The sequence below is a fragment of the Lissotriton helveticus genome, chromosome 12 (genome assembly GCF_964261635.1).
Source record: "Lissotriton helveticus chromosome 12, aLisHel1.1, whole genome shotgun sequence".
NCBI lineage: Eukaryota > Metazoa > Chordata > Amphibia > Caudata > Salamandridae > Lissotriton > Lissotriton helveticus.
The window spans coordinates 653654107-653673489 of record NC_136073.1 but is presented as its reverse complement, the minus strand read 5'-3'; the positions used below and the strand labels follow the sequence as shown (position 1 = coordinate 653673489).

The following is a 19383-nucleotide window of genomic DNA, read 5'->3' as shown; positions in this document are numbered from 1 at the left end:
CACTTCGAAAATTTGCGGTATCTTAGGTATCAATTGTACCGTGCCCTTATCCGATACAGCACTCTCCAGGTGTTCAGCACTCGACATTTCTTTAGAGCTCTTTGCAGCCAGTGGCTCTTGTTTTCCCTCCTCTTGCAACTTTAGGTGCCATGCCAAAACCATCTACCGTGACCCAGCAGACCCGGGAACACTAAAAAACGCCAAATTTCAAAAGGTCCAGCTGCTTTTGTTAATATAATGTTAGTATAATAAATCCCAGCAACAAAAATCCAATGCAAAGTTGATATGTTTTAACACACAAACCCACCGGAGCCTTATGACCTGAGCCACTCTACCGTGGTCTGCTCACAGCCTGACATCAATGTCTTTGAGGTAGAAATTTGTAACAGGAACAGGAGTTCGTCAGCCTAACATCATTGACTTATAGCAGAAATTCGTAGCAAAAATTCATCAAGAAATACCTTTCTAGCAGTGAGAAAAAGGATGTTACCTCTCCACAACAGCCAAAGTTATGTACAGAGTTATGTACTCCGCTGCGTTCACCACTTTCAGTATGGAGATTTCCCAAGCCGGACCGTGAGCTCAGCAGCAGGTTCCATCAGCTGCCCTTATTGAGCAAGCAAACTGACTCAGATGAGCTGAGGTCCGAGCGGGTAGCAAAAACGCTCGGAACGGAACAAAAATCCCCTCACAAGCAGGTCGGCGATATCACAATCCTCCAAGCCCAGCCACAAACTCAGAAGCAGATTCCCTCATCGGCCGCCAGCCGTTAAAGAGCCAGCTCAAGTGGCGCTGAGGTGCCGTTTACCTAATTGGCAACGGGAAGCGCGGCGGTTCCTTTTGCAGTCCCAACTTCGAAAATCTTTCCGTGCCGGCAGCAGAAGCATCAGAAGCACTCAAAGTGAGTCCCCAACTCCAGCCACCATCGATGCTGCCACCATAAAACAGCCGGGAAAGGCGAGAAAACCAGGAGCTGCTCACAGACACGTACGCCGTGCGGGCGCCATCTTGCCTCCAGGCCCTTTCAAAAGAGAAAACAATTCCTTTTTTGGAAAATAAAGATTTTTTTAAGATCGGTTATGTAAATGTCACTGTAAACGGACTAGCTGCTACCTTGATTATTTTAATAATACATAGATTTTAATAATACATAGATTAAACCATAGGGGAGAGGGGTTGGCCTAACGGCTAAGGCGCTCGACCTCGGACCTGGGAAACTTGGTTCGAGTCTCGGTAACGACGCCAAAAACCCCCTGTGATTCTGGGCAAATCACTTAATCTCCCCGTGCCTAAAAAAAAAAATTGAAAGTGTGTCCTCATGTAACGTAACTGGTGCTATGTAAAGCGCTCTGATAACTGATTCGGTTCGGTTCTAGTTCGCGCTATATAAAACAATGCAAAAAAAAAAAAAAATAGATGCAGAATATAATGCAAACAAGGCTCGTGGATGGTGAAAGAGTAATTATGCTTGTGTGGTAAAAAACTTTGTTCCAGTGTTGCCAGGAGAAAGCAACAATTCCGGGGCTGGGCACAGGCTGAGGCAGGAAAAACACCTGTGTTGCCGAGAGGCCGGAATAAAACAATTCACAAATTATCCTGCCTCAGCCAGCCTACGCCCACTTCCCGGCCACCTCACCCCCATGATCCCTGGCTCTGGCACTCAAATGGCATGCTGCCTGCAGAGTATTAGTTTGGACTCCAGTCTGCTCTCTGTTCAATGTGGGGCCCAGGCCCCAAACATGGATCTCTTCTCAACAGCACATAAAAAAATTAAATAGAGTCAACACATCGCTATGAATCAGCTGACTCGACCCGCCACAACTGCAGCACCGGGCATTTATTTTCAGGGCACTCCGACTCAGGAGACTGAGGCACACATAGTTCACGGCCAGGCCTGCCTGTATTATTTCAAAAACACTAGGCTAGTTTAAGCTTTACTTTCAACTTTTTAAGTAACTAATCTAAAATGAATTGATTTTTAACGAGCGGAGCCTTTACCGCCGATCACACCAGCCGGACGGCGCAGCCAGCTGTCACAGAGCTAGGCGCGGCTCTGCTAAAGTGAGGCAGGTGTTCGGGTCGGAACTGCACGAAAGTGAACTTCAATTGTGGGACCGGAGGCGAGGGCAAGGACTCCCAGGAGAGGCCGAAACTCAGGCCTTTACATGTACAGACAGCGAGTGCGACCAGGGATGACTTAGTTGCGGATCGGAGAGAAGCAGTAGAGGGCTCCGGCCACGAGTTGAGGGGTCAGTCGGCATTTCTGTTATTATATTAACACACACACAGGCACTTACTTGGGCCGAGGCTGCAGATTACTACGAATCCTCCGCCGCTTCTTCTCTGGCGACCTCACTTGCTGCAGGACTGCGTGAGGTCACATCCGAATTTATGGGCAGGCCCCGCCCCGGGTGTTTAATCGGCAGAGTGTGGGCTGGAAGACAGCCTGGTGCGCGGCCCAGGAATTAATTAATTAATTAATGCTGGCAGGCAGCTGAGGCCGCGAATGTAACATTGTAATATTGTAGCACTACAGCGCCAGCACTCTCAGTGACTCACTCAGCCACAGCTGAGGAGCACAAGAATTTAAATGTCTATGAGCAACACTGCCAGAGTTGCTGGCAGCAATTCTGGAGCAGCAGAGCCGGCGCACTAGGTTTCAATGGCATTAAATGCGTTAGTGTCACACATGATGCGTGATACTTGGCAGGACTGAAAGCCTTTCTGTGCACATACATTCACACACAGAGTTTTATCATCTGGTCGCTGCTCTGTAGACTGTTTCTTTCTGCACTCCAGCACTCTTATTCACAGATAAATCCTGTGGTGCCTTTCCTCCCAGGCCTCTGTACATAAGCAAGAAACAAAAGCTATAAATTGCAACTGTTTCTTTTTTGTGTGCAAGATCTTCAGAACACTGCTACCTGCCCAAAGAAAGGCGAAGCTAAACAGAACTGGTGCATTGCTCAGGCCTGTGCTTCAGCACTCTCTTCAGTGTGGGGGCAGAGGGGGCCCTTTCACGTGTATGGAAGCCTGAGGGCCTGTCGTGTATTTCTATAGGTTCTGAATCAGTCCCCCTATTCCTGACCCTATTCTGGTTAAACTAACTATCAAGTTAACTAACAGTCAGCCCATGAGGCAAGAAAACCCCCATGATGCAGATACCGTTATCTGACGCAGTCACACTACGGCACAGGAACGTGTTATCTGATTAGGTCATAACGCTTGAGATCTAATTAGACAAGCGACATTCCTCCAGCCCCTGATAAGGCATACGACGTTCTCATAACAAATCAAACCTATGACAACCTGGAAAATCCGTGCGGCCATTGTTTTGATTTCACAGAGAACTTTTGCAAAAGAATGTGCTAACGAGCAAGTCGTATGACATCTTTATTGACGTACCTATGTCCATCCTTACGTCAATCTCGGCACCTTTAAGGTATAAATATTGCCGACCTTGCCCTATGCAAAGACACGCGTGGTGACAAGACGGAGCAGCCATACTTGCCGAAGCCGAGAGCAGAAGCAGACCCCGCTGGCAGCAGCCCCGCCTTCCTGACGCGCTGAGAGACGCGCTGCTATCTCAAGCCGAGAGACCCAGCACCGGCGCTTTCGGGCAGCCCTCGCAGGCAGCCTGGAATATCGAGAGCAGAGAAAGAGATACCATTCCTCATTCATCCTAACTTCCAGGTACAGAACTGAATAACCCCTCACAGAGAATTCTTTAGTTATTCACTTGGCAAAAACAAACTTAACTTAAACTGTAACTTTCTATTCCCGCCCACGCATTAGACTTAGGTCAGGTACACGGGGTAGGCGTATTTAGAAACACCAGTTGAGTACGTTTAGTCAAATGTATATGTGTATGTAAATATATTTTAATCATTTTAAACATCATATGGCTCAGAAACCATATCAATGTTTTTACAGTATTATTCTATACTATTGCTTTTAATGTATGCACTTTACTTAACTATAAGTATTGCAATAATATCGATCCATTTCTCTTGTACGAGAAAAGAGACTGATCAATAAATAACATCTTTTATTGAACACGCCCGTCTCTTCCTTTTCTCTACATTCTGATGAGACTAAGAATGCACGTACTGACTGAGTAAAATAATTGCCTTGTGCTCACACGACACTCGAGATTGACTCTTGATTAGGGGAGAGCAAAGTTGTCATGTTCTATGGTTGTCAGAAACTAAATCCCTTCTTGTCTAATCAGGGGAGTTAATTCTTTCCTGAACATTCGAGAAAGTTTCTAGCGAACTCTGAGCTTAGCTGGCAAACCCAAAAATTAAGTCTAGCATCGACAGTAGTAGACCTAGTTAACGTCTGGCCTAGGCCTTTACTGCTGTAGGTACTATTCCAATGCGCAGAGCCTATTGGGAAGATAGGAGCTACACTACATGGCGCCCAACGTGTTTGGAAAGGGCGATAAAACTAACGTAAGACATTTAGAGTAACTCAGTCGTGCTTTCTCACTCAGACCCCTTTTCCCGAATACTCCAAAGACGTCTGGAGTGGGTGAAAGGTTATATCCTCCAAAACCTCGCAGGAGGGAACTCCTATGTATGGTTCTTGGTCAAGTCAACGTTGAAGGATAAAACAGTTCCGAAATATTGTGCATCTTATCTTTGTTCCATAAAGAAACCTGATCTGCAAACAAACATAATACCATCCTGACAGTAAAATGTCAGAAAGTGATGAAGAAAGAGAGGCAGTTAGATTAGCAACTGAACTCGCAGATGCTGATGCTACCATGCAAGCAGCAGACGCGGATATAATACTCATTCCGGTCATTAAAAGGAGATCTATAACCTTAAAACTTATAGAAAATGGACTGACACCTAGAGGTGGCACAGTCATATTCGTAATTGAGGCACACGAATATCGGCAGACAGAGGTATACTATTCATGGATACATTTTCCAGCAGCAAATGCTGTAACAAAGTACTTCCACTATTACAAAGTAGAGGAACCTCCTGAAACGTACACTCCTTTCGAGGAGGTGGAAGTACCACTCAAATTCCAAGAGCATTTGCTCTTATTTGATGGCGCCCTAAAGCATAACAATCACATTACAAGGCTCGGTCCTTTAGGTAGACCAGGAGCAACGTGGCCGGTCTTAGCCGGATACACACCACATCCAGACATCGAAAGAATGCCTGCAGCAGAGCTGTTAATACAGCTAAAACAACTACTAAAAATTCACAGACAATTAGTTCAGTATGTAATGCGGACTTCAACAATTCAGCCAGCGATTAAACTTCCACAGCTGACCCCTCACCAGGGGAACACAAATAAAATTACACCACAGAACATCCAATCCTGCCTAGGTAAAGTTCCAGCTAAACGGGAACAGATACCATTCTGGTTGGCACAGAAAATTACCCAAATAGAGGCGGTGTTTCCTGACACCACCCCACTAGAAAAACACAGGATTCTGACTATATGTCTCCCAATGGGAATCGCACCACACATTGAGGACTGTGACACTTGGGGTACAGTCTTTGCTTCCATCTACACAAAAACGCACGGTGTCCCATCCATTTCGGTGATACCAGATGTGCTAAAACAAATTCAAGATGAATACGGTCCAGAACCTGCTTTAACTCTTGGTATGAAATTACTAAAAGACTTCAAACAGGTCTCGGCTATATTACTAGCCAACATAAAAGGTGAAGCAGCAAACGTGGCGATCCGCCAGAGGTTAAAAGAGACAGATATAGCAGACCAACCAGCTGAAATTGCCAGAATCATAGAAAAATCCTATGAAGAACTAGGCAGAGATAGTCTAGGTGGAATACCAGTAAAACCGCAACTGACTACAAGTCCAGAAAAAATATTTTTTAATAATAATAATTCACCAAAAAAGAACTGGGATGGAAACAAACAATCCAATCCTAAAGAAAAGAAATTCCAGTCCAGAGGAAGGTCTCCTAGGCGAAGAGAGAAATCTCCAAACCAAAGACAGAGGTCACCGCAGAGTGACCCCTCTGGGAATAGATATAACCTTAGAAATAGGGATAATATTAAAAAACCTGATAGATATCAAGACATTGATACACGTCCCTCTCAATCTTTTCAGACTTCCTCGCAGAAATCGGAAAGAAGAGGACGATCAGAAGAGCACGCCAAGTCCAAAGACAAGGAACCTGCTCAACAAAAAAAAAAAGAAATTACAATTTCCAAAAAAGAAGGTAGCCAGTATCAAGGTAGTTAACAATGCCGAGAATACTGAGGACACAACTGAAAAACGGAGAGTGGGCTCAGACAATGCTAGACAGCGCAGCAGAGGTGAGCATAGCTCGCAAAGTCCTTATGAATCATCTAGAGACAGTGGACACGAATGAATACCTTCAAGTGGAAACTGCAGACACCAGAGTTAGCAAGCCCCACAAGATATACGAGATAACATTACGTATAGAGGGAGATAAGACTAGGAAAATAAGGGGACTATTTTGGGATAACCTCTCAAAGGGTTATGACATCCTTCTAGCTGAAAAAGACTGGCCACCAGAGTTTGTCAGGGAGTGCCCTCATGGCGAAGAAGTAATTATGCCTGCCTTCTCGAATCAAATACCGATTCATAAAAAATACACACTTGCTAGAAAGTGGGCAGTGGCCTTAGCACCTGCTTTATATAAAAATCATGTAGGATGGGATGAGGATTCTCCTCCTCACAAAATCCAGTTAAAATCACAACCAACTGCACAAAGGCAGTACCCAATTAAGCAAGAAGCTAAAAAACAAGTAAATGAAATACTAGATCAGCTAGAATACCAGGGGGTGATTGAAACTTGCAACTCACAAATGAACAATCCTTTGTTTCCGGTCTCCAAACCAGACAATTCGTACCGTCTAGTTTTGGATTACCGACACCTTAACACATGTTGCAAAACCTTTGCAGTGCAAAACTCACACAGTGCTGCACTAATGAATAACATAGTGCGCAAAAAATACAAAACAACCTTGGACATCTCCAATGGATTCTTTTGTCAAAACATAGCACCGGAGAGCAGATATTTAACTGCATTCTCAGTAAATGGCACTCAAAAACAATTCTGTCGGTTAGCCCAGGGGTACAAGAACAGCCCGGGGGTATTCTCAGCGAGAGTAACAGAATTACTACAACTATATGATGATGAAGCATTATCTTATGTCGATGACATTTACTTAACAGATGATGACTTGGAGACTCACTTGAAAAGAGTGAACACCATAATACTTGGGTTCGCTGCAGAGGGTTACAAATTCAACTTCAAAAAGTCCAGAATTGCCCATCTGACAGTCCTATTCTTAGGATATGAGTTATCAAGTGAAGGTAAAAGCCTGGCAGACAATTTTCTAGAGAAATGTGCCGTTATCCAAGCTCCTAAAACAATAAAAAACCTACAGTCAATTCTAGGCTTCCTAAATTTCGGAAGAACATACATTGCAAATTACGCAGAAAGGGTCAAACCCCTTTATGATCTAATTAAACCAGACTTTAAAAGATCCAATTGGACTCAAACACACACAGAAATTTTGAGATCCTTACAAACAGACATGCTAATTAAAACAAAATTAGAAACACGTGATAACACACGCAATCTTGTGATCCGAATCATCCCAGGGAGATGCGGATTCACATACCTAACCTCTAATGAGGGAGAAAAGGTACCAATTGCATTCAAATCACACTTGTACACAAAAGCTGAACAGAGATTCAGCAACAAAGGAAAAATTGTTCAAGCAGTTCAAACCGCAATAGCTAGAGAAAAAGACATAGCTGACGGTAGACATATCACAGTCAGAACAGCTGAATCAGCCTTTGAGGCATTAACAACACCGTGTAATTTACCATCAACAACATTGGATCCGGAATGGATACAATGGGTGAATTCAATCACAACGGACAAAGTATCCTACTACTTTGATCCAGAACTAGAAGAATTAAAAAATCTAAAATATGAAAAGACGTATCCTCTGCCAATCGACATTCTGCCTCTACGACATTACGCCTGTGTAATCTATACAGACGGACATGCTCAACCCTCCGTTTGGGGAGAACATGCATACAATCCCACATGTGAGATTAAAAAAGAAGTGTGGCGCGGAGGTAAACTAAGACCTCTATTAATAAAATCACACTCAGTAGAAACTAATTCAGAACTACAAACTGAAATAATAGCTTTGAAAATGGCGCTAGATAATGCGGATCGCGAATTCCCGACACTTATAGTATCAGATTCATATTACTGCGTCAAAGCATATAACAAGGATTTGCAGACATGGATTCAAAACGGTTACAAAGATGACACAGATGCACCAATAAAGCAGAGACTGCTCTGGGAACAAGTAGCTCTTTTGAAAAAAGAACTACCAAAGACTCACGTGACACACTCACTGAGTCATCAGCGTGATGGCGTTCACGTTGTAGGGAATTCATTGGCTGAAGCAGCCGCAGCGGCAGCCACTAAATCGGCTCCCGTAGATCGAAAAAAGCGTACATTAAAATACATTGACGGTGAAACATTGCTGGCAGTGAAAACGTCATCAAACGGCGACTGCTCAGCACTACCGATCAACTATCCACTCAATTATACATACATAATCGATGCAAACTACGTCCCTTTTGCTCGAATCCCTGGAGTGGGGGATAGAGTGATTCCAAACATGGACAGGAGAAACTTGTTAATCGCAGACGCACACATGGGCGAGGGTCTCAGACACCTTAAATTAAAAGATTCTCTGGAAGAATTACAATCACGGTACTGGTGGCCAGGCATGAGCCTGCACTACACCATGTTTGTAAAAAACTGCCCAAACTGCAACAGAGATCGCAGTGGGGAGAGAAGCAGTTTAATACCTCGTCGTATCAAGGCAGATAATATTACCAGCAAAAAGAATGGCTTGCGATTAACATATACAGGCTAGTTTCCACTTATAATGTAGATCACCAGCACTCGGCTGACGTCCGGACTATTATACAAGATTTGCGAGTCTAAATGGCATATACGCTAAGAGCATGCTACGTTCGACCATTTCTTTCACTCGGGCAATCCAGCCTGGGGGGGAAACATGGCCAAATGAGCACAGCCCAGCGGGAATCTTCTCACTTCCTTCCTGAGGGTATGGGATGGTGTAAAGAAAAAACCAAGGCAGAAAGCAATCTATAATAGAAAGGATATTAGGTTCGGGAGCTGGGTGGGTCAAACATCTAATAGGTGTCCAACGTAGTCTAAATAACTTGCCAAGAAATTCTCTGAAGGGATTCAGTCCGTACGAATTATTATTCGGAACTAGGATGTTGATCTCTGACCTTGATAGTCAGACTTCAGTGGTAATAGAAAAAACCTTTGATGTCAAAGACCGTTTGGCTATTTTGCAGGACTTAAACAAAACAAGAAAAGACCTGAGCAACATACAGTTGAAACAACAGCCAACGACCACTGAAGAATCACCACCTGTCCCAGCAAGACCTGTCTGGATTCCAAAAGTCGGGGATCTAGTCAGGGAGAAGATTGCGGTAAAGAAGGAATTTGGGCCTTCTTACAGAAAAGCAGTTCCTGTCTTGTCTGTCAACGGGACAAGATCAGTTGTACTACCGCCACTTGCTGGAAAAAAGGAGAACCGAGTTGTATCCATCGACCTGGTAAAACCACAACGGTAGGCCAAGTGGACTCCCAATAAGTAGCAGAACACCAAGGTTTGCTACCAGTTTAGAGGTCCTAACAAAGAGGCTCATCACATTCGAAACGCCTACAGAAGAACAAGAAGGACTATGCAACAATGCAATAGAACTAAGACCTCTGAAAACCCAAATAAAAACATTTAGCAGAGACACACCAATCTATACTGAAGTACCAAGTGACAATGCAAAAAACAAAAATCCTGAACCAATTGGAACAATTGACAGAACTGCATCTGGTTACTTCATCAACTTCGATGATTCCTCTGAAGGCTTCAGTGAACCAAAGACACAGCCATCATCAAAATCCTTTAAAGACAAAGCTAAGGAACTTTTGAAACAACTGAAAGAAACATATCTGGTTTCTCCATGGATTGAATTCTGGGTGGGTTTTGGTGCATTTATCCTCATACTTTGGCTCATCATGGTATTTACTTTGGGACGCTTCATTGAGGGAAAATATGCTAAAATGGACACAGCAAGTCAGAACATCAACTTGGTCCTCAAACCACACACATCTTCACACGTCGAGAAAAGAGAACTTTCTCCAGAACTTTCTTCAGCCAACTTCACAGCCAATCCTATACCTGGTGGGGTAGCCTGGGACAACACTGACTATGAAATTTATGGTCCGGTCGAGATCCTGAAATATCCACACCAAATCAAGATCTCCTTGAGTGACTTTGCAAAACCAAACTCATTTGCTGATGATTGGGACTTTGAAAGTATTAACAATATGATGTCTGACTTAGTAATGTCTGCTAAATTTACAAAACATGATTATTTGCAAGGTTCTACAAATTATGATAGTATGTATTGCTATAACCATTATGGCAACCATTTCTTGCATAAATCTGCACAACCTAGAAATGTTTTAAATTATAATCAATGGGAACATTGTGCTACACCTCCAAAAGGGAGCTCTAGAACCGTTTATGACAAATATTCATATTTTTCAGGTTTTAACATAACTAATGCTGAAACATTTTATTACAAATTGTCAAACAAGACAGGGATGAAAACCATGATAACCAACACAAAATTGATATATTCAGATTCATTCTTTGAAAAAATGAATACTTTTGGATTTGATTATTGGGACAAAAATGTTGATTTGAAAAGTGTTTGGGGTACAAAAGAATGGCAAGTACAGGGTTTAGAAGCTTTGTTTAGAGCCTGCATGATCCCAGAACAAATGATATTTTTAAATGACACTGTTCAACAAACCACCTGTCTTGGCTTAGCCAAAATCAAAGATTTAAATAACCCGTCTATTCCGAAGCCAACAATGTTTAGCAATAGCTCTGATACAGATGAAGAGATAGACGTAAACCATATATTAAACCAAAACAGAACACATCCTGATTGGAAACAATGGTTGATCTGGCCCACAGATACAAATAACTGTCAAGATAGATTCCTGAATAAAACACAGGGTTTCAAAATGACCAGGCCAGACCCTAGATATCCCCAAAGACATCACCCAGGGATAATAACAACCTACAGTGTGGGCAAATTATGCCTTCAATGGCTACAGACTTCCACACTGCCTGAAATTAAGCAACACCTAACTTTACTTACTGATGGTGCTGACTTGCGTGATTTCATAATGGGACCACGCAAACAGCGTCAAAAGCGTTTCATAGCAGCCTCTGTATATGCAGCATACAATGAGGCCTGGAAGGTTACTCAAATTGAGACAGCAGAAAGAATACGGGAAATTGACCGTATCAATTTGGAAAAATCACTTTCTGTAGTGGACAATGGGTTAATGACTCTGTCCTCCAGAATTTTTTCATTGGACAGCATTGTGTCTTCAGCAATCGATATATTATCGCAAGACTTACTGTTATTACAACATGGACAGTCACAATTGCGTTCCATTGTACAGCTTGGCTGGACGTTACAAAATCTGCGTTCAGGCTATGTGCCTTGGCGTTTAATCAACACAACGTCACTATTCCAAATCTTTAACCTTACTGATAGACAAATCGGTATGGCGCAAAAGGGTGCTGATTATACAATCTTGAGCATTGAAAAACTAGAAAGATTACCAATGACAATGTCAGAACGACCTGTCAGTGAATGGATAATCCACGGAATCATAAATATTCCAATCTCAACCTTCAGGTTTCAATACTGCCAAAAATATATACAGGCTGGCATGTACGAGAAATTGGGAAAGGGGTACCTTAAAACAACTTGGAACCTGCCCTATTCACATGCATGTGTCAGTAATAAAGGACAGAAAGTGTTTCTTAGTGGCAACAATTGTGCTATGTCACTAAGCGGCACGCTTCTGTGTAACGGTATTAGTTTGCACGGAGCCTGTGAAGGGAATTCATACAACCTTTCATGTCACCAGCAAGGCGCACCTGCAACTGAAATAGAACCATTCTTTCAAAGACTCTATAATGGGAGTTACATTCTTATTGTAGACCGCAGATGTTGCAGTCTTATGCCCGGGACTCCTTATCTAGTCACTACAACGGCGAAGGTCAAGTGCTGTGGACGTTCTTTGTTCCCCAGCTCCTTCCCAGACAGGGAGGCAAGGGCATGGCCCAGTTTGAAAATTACTTCTATTCGAATAGATACTTTAAGCAGAATGAAAACAGTGCTTCTACAGACGCCTACAAGGCTCACGTCATCAAAAGAAACGTATGATCTACAAGTCGCAAGGACGACTGCAGAGATACATACATTATTATCAACTAATTCCCCCGTACATTTCGCGGAAATCCTGAGCGAAATCTTAAATATTTCTGATACCACTGGGGTCTCAAAGGTATTTAAGACAGTATTTTCGATGGCATTAACACCATTCAAAGCCATACTGGGTATTTTTCCAGATTTCGTCCATTCGATTTTTGGCGGACTTCCCCTGATCCTGGGACTAATTGCAGGAATCCTATTCCTAGTCCTTATTTTTCGTTATGGCAACCCATGTCACAGATCAAACTCTCGCGACAATGGAAGATACGATCCTAGCCATTGGATACCGGGACCGGATATCAAAAATCCTGGGACTCTCCCGGCTTAGAGACCTAAACATGACTTGGTTTCTATCATTTCGACCAATGTGGCAAAGGTGTGTTTTACCTGTACTAAGGTGTCTGCTATGCGGAGAAGAATGCGTGTTAGACACTTGTCTGACGCTACAATCGGATGCACCAGTGGATGCAGATACACTGTGGGTTCCTACCAAGGTTCACGCTTTGTGCTGCCCTCAAAGGCTGCCAATCCTGATGACGGCATTCCTGGAATCTTCACCACTACGATTGAAGAGTAGTGAAGTTCAAGATGAAAGCAACATCGAACAGGTACGACCTTCTGTCAGCAATGCAAATCAGAATGTCAATGGAGAAAATCATGCGCACGAATGCATGGTTACCCCTATTTCCGACTTAGTGGAACTTTCCCATGAAGCTGTTGACAGTTTTTTCGAAAGCCTGAATGATATGATGTTCTCTCCAGAACAGAAATAGAGACTTTTGAGTAAACTCGCACACGGCGTTCCCTGAATTCGGCCTTCAACTTTAAAAATAAAGTCACATGAACAATTACAATCCAGTTCACGGACAGCAATTTTTTCAGCATGCCCCTTGAAATATTTTTCTACATATTTTTTCCCGGGACACTGATCTTCTGCTTAAAGTAAGAAACTATTCCTAGAGAACTAAGATTTCTATTTTTAGATACTTTATAAAGACTTTAGCTGCCCGCTGGTAGGTTCACAAATATTTTATTATGTGATGAAATGGTCTCGAACTTCCTTTCTGTATAGCCATTTCATGTGTATTTCTCATATACCAATAAGCAATAATGCATAACAATGCGTGTTTACTTTTGCATTTAATTCATAGCTTAAGTGCATGCAATATATATGACTGGAATTTTTCAGTCTATTTGAAAATTTCGAAATGCATTTATGTATTTTGGGGTGGTAAGGTATACACTATACTTTATAGTATGTTGTACTATGTTATACTATGCATAGATTAGTAGATATGACCATAGTTAGCGTGGAGTGGGTGTCGTGTATTTCTATAGGTTCTGAATCAGTCCCCCTATTCCTGACCCTATTCTGGTTAAACTAACTATCAAGTTAACTAACAGTCAGCCCATGAGGCAAGAAAACCCCCATGATGCAGATACCGTTATCTGACGCAGTCACACTACGGCACAGGAACGTGTTATCTGATTAGGTCATAACGCTTGAGATCTAATTAGACAAGCGACATTCCTCCAGCCCCTGATAAGGCATACGACGTTCTCATAACAAATCAAACCTATGACAACCTGGAAAATCCGTGCGGCCATTGTTTTGATTTCACAGAGAACTTTTGCAAAAGAATGTGCTAACGAGCAAGTCGTATGACATCTTTATTGACGTACCTATGTCCATCCTTACGTCAATCTCGGCACCTTTAAGGTATAAATATTGCCGACCTTGCCCTATGCAAAGACACGCGTGGTGACAAGACGGAGCAGCCATACTTGCCGAAGCCGAGAGCAGAAGCAGACCCCGCTGGCAGCAGCCCCGCCTTCCTGACGCGCTGAGAGACGCGCTGCTATCTCAAGCCGAGAGACCCGGCACCGGCGCTTTCGGGCAGCCCTCGCAGGCAGCCTGGAATATCGAGAGCAGAGAAAGAGATACCATTCCTCATTCATCCTAACTTCCAGGTACAGAACTGAATAACCCCTCACAGAGAATTCTTTAGTTATTCACTTGGCAAAAACAAACTTAACTTAAACTGTAACTTTCTGTTCCCGCCCACGCATTAGACTTAGGTCAGGTACACGGGGTAGGCGTATTTAGAAACACCAGTTGAGTACGTTTAGTCAAATGTATATGTGTATGTAAATATATTTTAATCATTTTAAACATCATATGGCTCAGAAACCATATCAATGTTTTTACAGTATTATTCTATACTATTGCTTTTAATGTATGCACTTTACTTAACTATAAGTATTGCAATAATATCGATCCATTTCTCTTGTACGAGAAAAGAGACTGATCAATAAATAACATCTTTTATTGAACACGCCCGTCTCTTCCTTTTCTCTACATTCTGATGAGACTAAGAATGCACGTACTGACTGAGTAAAATAATTGCCTTGTGCTCACACGACTCTCGAGATTGACTCTTGATTAGGGGAGAGCAAAGTTGTCATGTTCTATGGTTGTCAGAAACTAAATCCCTTCTTGTCTAATCAGGGGAGTTAATTCTTTCCTGAACATTCGAGAAAGTTTCTAGCGAACTCTGAGCTTAGCTGGCAAACCCAAAAATTAAGTCTAGCATCGACAGTAGTAGACCTAGTTAACGTCTGGCCTAGGCCTTTACTGCTGTAGGTACTATTCCAATGCGCAGAGCCTATTGGGAAGATAGGAGCTACACTACAGGCCCCCATGCACCGCTTAGATCCTGTTTCTGTAGCTGCAAACTTTAAAGTCAGCTCTGTGCTGCCTAGGAGAGCAGTACCCTGCGGTAAAGGCTTTCTCTGGGGCCCCCACCCCCATCCTTGTCCCGGGCCTGGCTCGTGGCTCAGACTGAAGAGGAACAATGTTGATACTTTGTTTCTCTTCAGTCCTGGGTCAGCGCAGGAGCTCAGAGCAGACTGCACACACAGCTGCTTCAGAGCAAACCTCACAGCTCTCTACAGATGATCTGAGGGGCCCCCCTTCATTTACTGAAGAATGGGGGCCCCCCACACCATGGGGGTGTTTGTAACGCCCCTGCTTGGTTCTCCTCCTACTCAGCCGCGTAGCTAGAGGGGTGCGGGGGTGGCGGACCGCCCCAGGCGGCACTATTGTGCGGGCGGCGGCCGCGCTGCACTGGCAGCCCATGGCGGCGGCCTTTATAGTTTATTTAGACACTTGCTGACACTACTGTCAGTTACTACAGTAGTGTCCGTGATGTCTCCAAATAAATCATAAAGGCCGCCGCCATAGGCTGCCAGTGCAGCGGCACCTGCGTGAAAAGAAAGCAAACTAGCAGCAAACTCATGATTCCTACCCCAGGGCCGTCAATCTTGTAGCGCGCCAAAGCGCTACCAATGACGGCCCTGGGCATAATTGGCAAGCCCTCGCGCTGAAATGTAGCGCAGCAGCACGGCAGCAATGACGCGTCACGCACTGCCTCTCATGAGCGTGGCTGCGCGGCCGTCAGCACGGCTATCACCGGAGGCGGGCGGCAATTAAACTTGCACCTTTGAAGCCTGGAGGGTAAATGTTATGAGGCGGCCGGCAATTGTCAAAGCGTGCAGTAGCTGCCTAATTGAGCATGCAGCCACTACCTTGAGCGACGGTGTGTGAGGCAATGCTTGGAGCGCCAGCGCCACACTCCTCCGGACTCTGCCCAAGAAGTAAGTGTCAACAGCCTATTGATAGTGGGGTAACAATTCTGGACTAGTGCTACTGCTCCGGGAAGGTGGAGGAAAAGTATCCTGCCTCAAGAGCGGAACTTGCGCAGAGGGCGGTGGGGGTGTGTGAAGGGAGCTGGGAAGTTTCGGTTCCTGGGTGCTGGTAGACGCCTACAGGAGGGGCAGTCAGTGAGGCAGACACCTAGGGGTACCTGCACAAGCAGTGCTAAAATGAGCAGGTAACAGTGCTTAAATGAGCAGGTACCGAGTGCCCTCGGGGCTTTCTTTTGGAAGTGAGAGTACCTGCACTTCTCGGCAGAGGTGCAGTAGTAATTAAAGTACCGACACTTCTCTGTAGTCAGTACCATGCAGCTACTGTGAGTCCGCGCGGGCCTATTCTTCTGTATTCCACTTTCAACCATTAAGCCCAAGTGCTGTTCAACGGGTTTTTATTTTAGTTTACTCAATCGGGTTTATAATGTGGGCAGCTGGCTACAGTGCCAATTTTGTAATTTACCACCAGCCAGCATATTCATTAAGGGTACGCAGGGGCCCTGGAAGAGAGAATACTGGGAGAGAGGGCCATGCAAGAGGGAGCCTTGGAAGAGGGGATACGCTGGGGGGCAGTCCTGCTGGGGGGGGGGGGGGTCACACAATTTTACCCGAGGCAGAACTTGAGTCAATATTTCATAGCTGCAAGATCGGACTGGCCTATAGGCAGGGCCACTTAAATTGTGTGGGTGGCAGGAGAGGGCCAAATTATGTGGCAAGGTTGACTAAATTCTGCGGCAAAGCAAATTATACAGCATTATGCTGCACATTTTGTAATAGTATTACTTCATTACTTCTTTAGTTTTTAAAATTGGTAACGCTCTCTAGGCATTGGTTGCACCTCATTAGTACCAGTTTACTACCCGAATATAGCAATAAGCAATAGGAAGGTGGCCACTCCTGCTTTGTAAAGGGCCTTTCACTACGCCGCAACATTTTTAGTAGCTTTTGAAAAATGTAAACAAGAAACAAATTTTGTTAAAATCTGCAGAATATGCGGAAGATGATGGACTGTGTGGCAAACATGGCAAATCTAAAATTGTGAAAAAGTTGCTGTGGCCGCACAATAGCACAATTTCAGTGGCCCTGCCTATAGGGCAATCTGGCAGTGCCCAATAGTCTGCCCCGATTGGTCCATATGCGGGATGTCTTTTTATGTTTGTGTCCTGTTTTATTGTCTTGTGGGCTGGTTTTTACTGTTGATTTTCCTGACAGTAGCATACACATGGTCTTCAAAAAGCACAAATAGTTGGAGCACACATAGAAACCGTAAAACACCATGAATCATTTAAAGAAAATGACAATTTCAACTTCCATGTGTGCTGCGTAATGAAGTTACAGATCACGATTTGTTTATGTGTAGGAAGGGACACCTTCCTGCACATAAACAGACATTACCACCAACGTAGACACCCTTGCACAATGGTTCAAGTTTGCCTGTGTTGACGCTAGGCAGCTAGATTTAGCACCAGTGCCAGGGGAAACACAGGGGTGCACCTCATTCTTGTGAATACGGTGCATCCCTGCATTTTCAGAATGGCAGAGCGAGGCATTAGCAATGTTTGTTTAATGCCACATTTCGGCATGTGAATTTGCCCCTTAGTACCATGTTCGTAAGATGTGGCGCTGCTTCTCTCCACCGCTGATGGCGCATCTAAGTTCCCTTCCTTTCTGGTGTTTTGCCGTTTGTAGAGTTTCTCTTTGCTCAAATGGGAGTAATTTCTGATATTTAAATGTTTCTCTCGCCTTCATTGCTTGATTTTGATTGGGAGAAACTGTCACTCATAGTCATTGAAATGTCACTCATAATTACAGTAAAATTATGAAAATGTCACACATAGCAATCTGAAATCTTGGCAGTTATGAGTCGAGTCTGGGGCAGTGGCAGTGCTGGGCGATTTGCTGCAGACTACAGCAGAACCAACCCCTTCGATAGAGACCTTGCCACCACTGTGGCGTACTGGAGCCTGAGGAAGGTAAGAGCTAAACAGTTGTCACAAGGGGAAGAAAGGATCTTTGGTGAGTGGCAGGGCAGTGGGTACACGTCCTATAAAAAGAAGTGGGGGAGACTAACCAAGTTAGGCAGTCAGCAAATGACATGATGACATGTGCCATCCACAGCTGCCAAAGTTTCAGATTGCTATGTGTGACATGTTCATAATTTCAGTGTCGTTATGAGTGACATTTGACACTTTCTTGCGAGCAAAAATCAAGCAATGAAGATGAGGAAACATAAATATCAGACATTCGACCCATTTGAGCAAAGAAAAACTCGTAGAAGATCTAAAACTGCTGCAAACGCCTGCTGCAGCTGCCTATAATTAAAATGACAGCTATGGACCTCTAGAAAGCAGGTCACATGGCTCCGCTAAAAATTAACAACAAAAAGAGCAAGGACCTGCGGTTATGCTGTAGTACCGCTGGAGCGAAGCTGTGCAATAAGAGTCACTGGCAATACAAGACAACAGTTTAGTAGAGAACACAGATCTTTACAGGATCCCACTAATGTAGAAGGAGTATTGCTGGGTGCACATGAGGCATTCAGAGTTGCAGTGGCATGAGCATCACCAGAGCCTGCCTTGATGTCCTGGCATCAATATTTCTAGTGTTGCACAGCGAGTGACCAGTTATACACCAAGTGTAAATACACCAGACACCACTTCAAGCAAGGATTGGCATTTTTTTTCTGCCCATGGCACATAAGCAGCTTGGTTTTCAGTCAGGTATTCAGTCCACCCTGCATTGCTGTTTAAAGCCTGCAGCATAGCAGATGTTGAAAGACCCCTAAATCCAACACCCCATCTTCAGATTCACACAGGTAAGTACAAAAGTAGTCTGTCTCCAGTGACAGTCATGATGCACGCTGATGAGAGCACCGGTCTGTGAACATGTGGCATTGCGGCTGTTTGGAGAGAGCTCAAATAATAAACCAGGAGAGAAGTATCACTAAACTCCATGCTGCTCTCTCTGTCCCACATGGGACCTGGACCCAGACTATAACAGGGTATGAGAGGCCCTAACACAAATCTCAATTGCCTCAGGCTTATACCATAAATTAATTAGTCAGCTGACTCACGGACTCCAGCCGCCACAGTGAGCATGTGCGTGATAGCATGATTGCTGGGCAAGCCACGGGATAGCCTGTGAGACACCCATAGCGGTCACTGTCAGGCAGGATGACAAATATGTTTGAAAGTATTTTAAAAAATCACACCAGTAAAATTAAGCGAGTGGCCCCGGGGTGCTGTGCGCAGCCCTCTACAACTGCAAGTTCAGATACTTAA

At 44.0% G+C, this 19383-nt stretch overlaps 1 protein-coding gene across 1 annotated transcript in view; it reads right to left on the bottom strand.

Annotated features, from left to right (window-relative positions):
• The window catches only part of LOC144798554 (C-signal-like), a 720501-nt gene that overhangs the window by 359180 nt on the left and 341938 nt on the right, over window positions 1-19383 (bottom strand). The window lies entirely within an intron of this gene.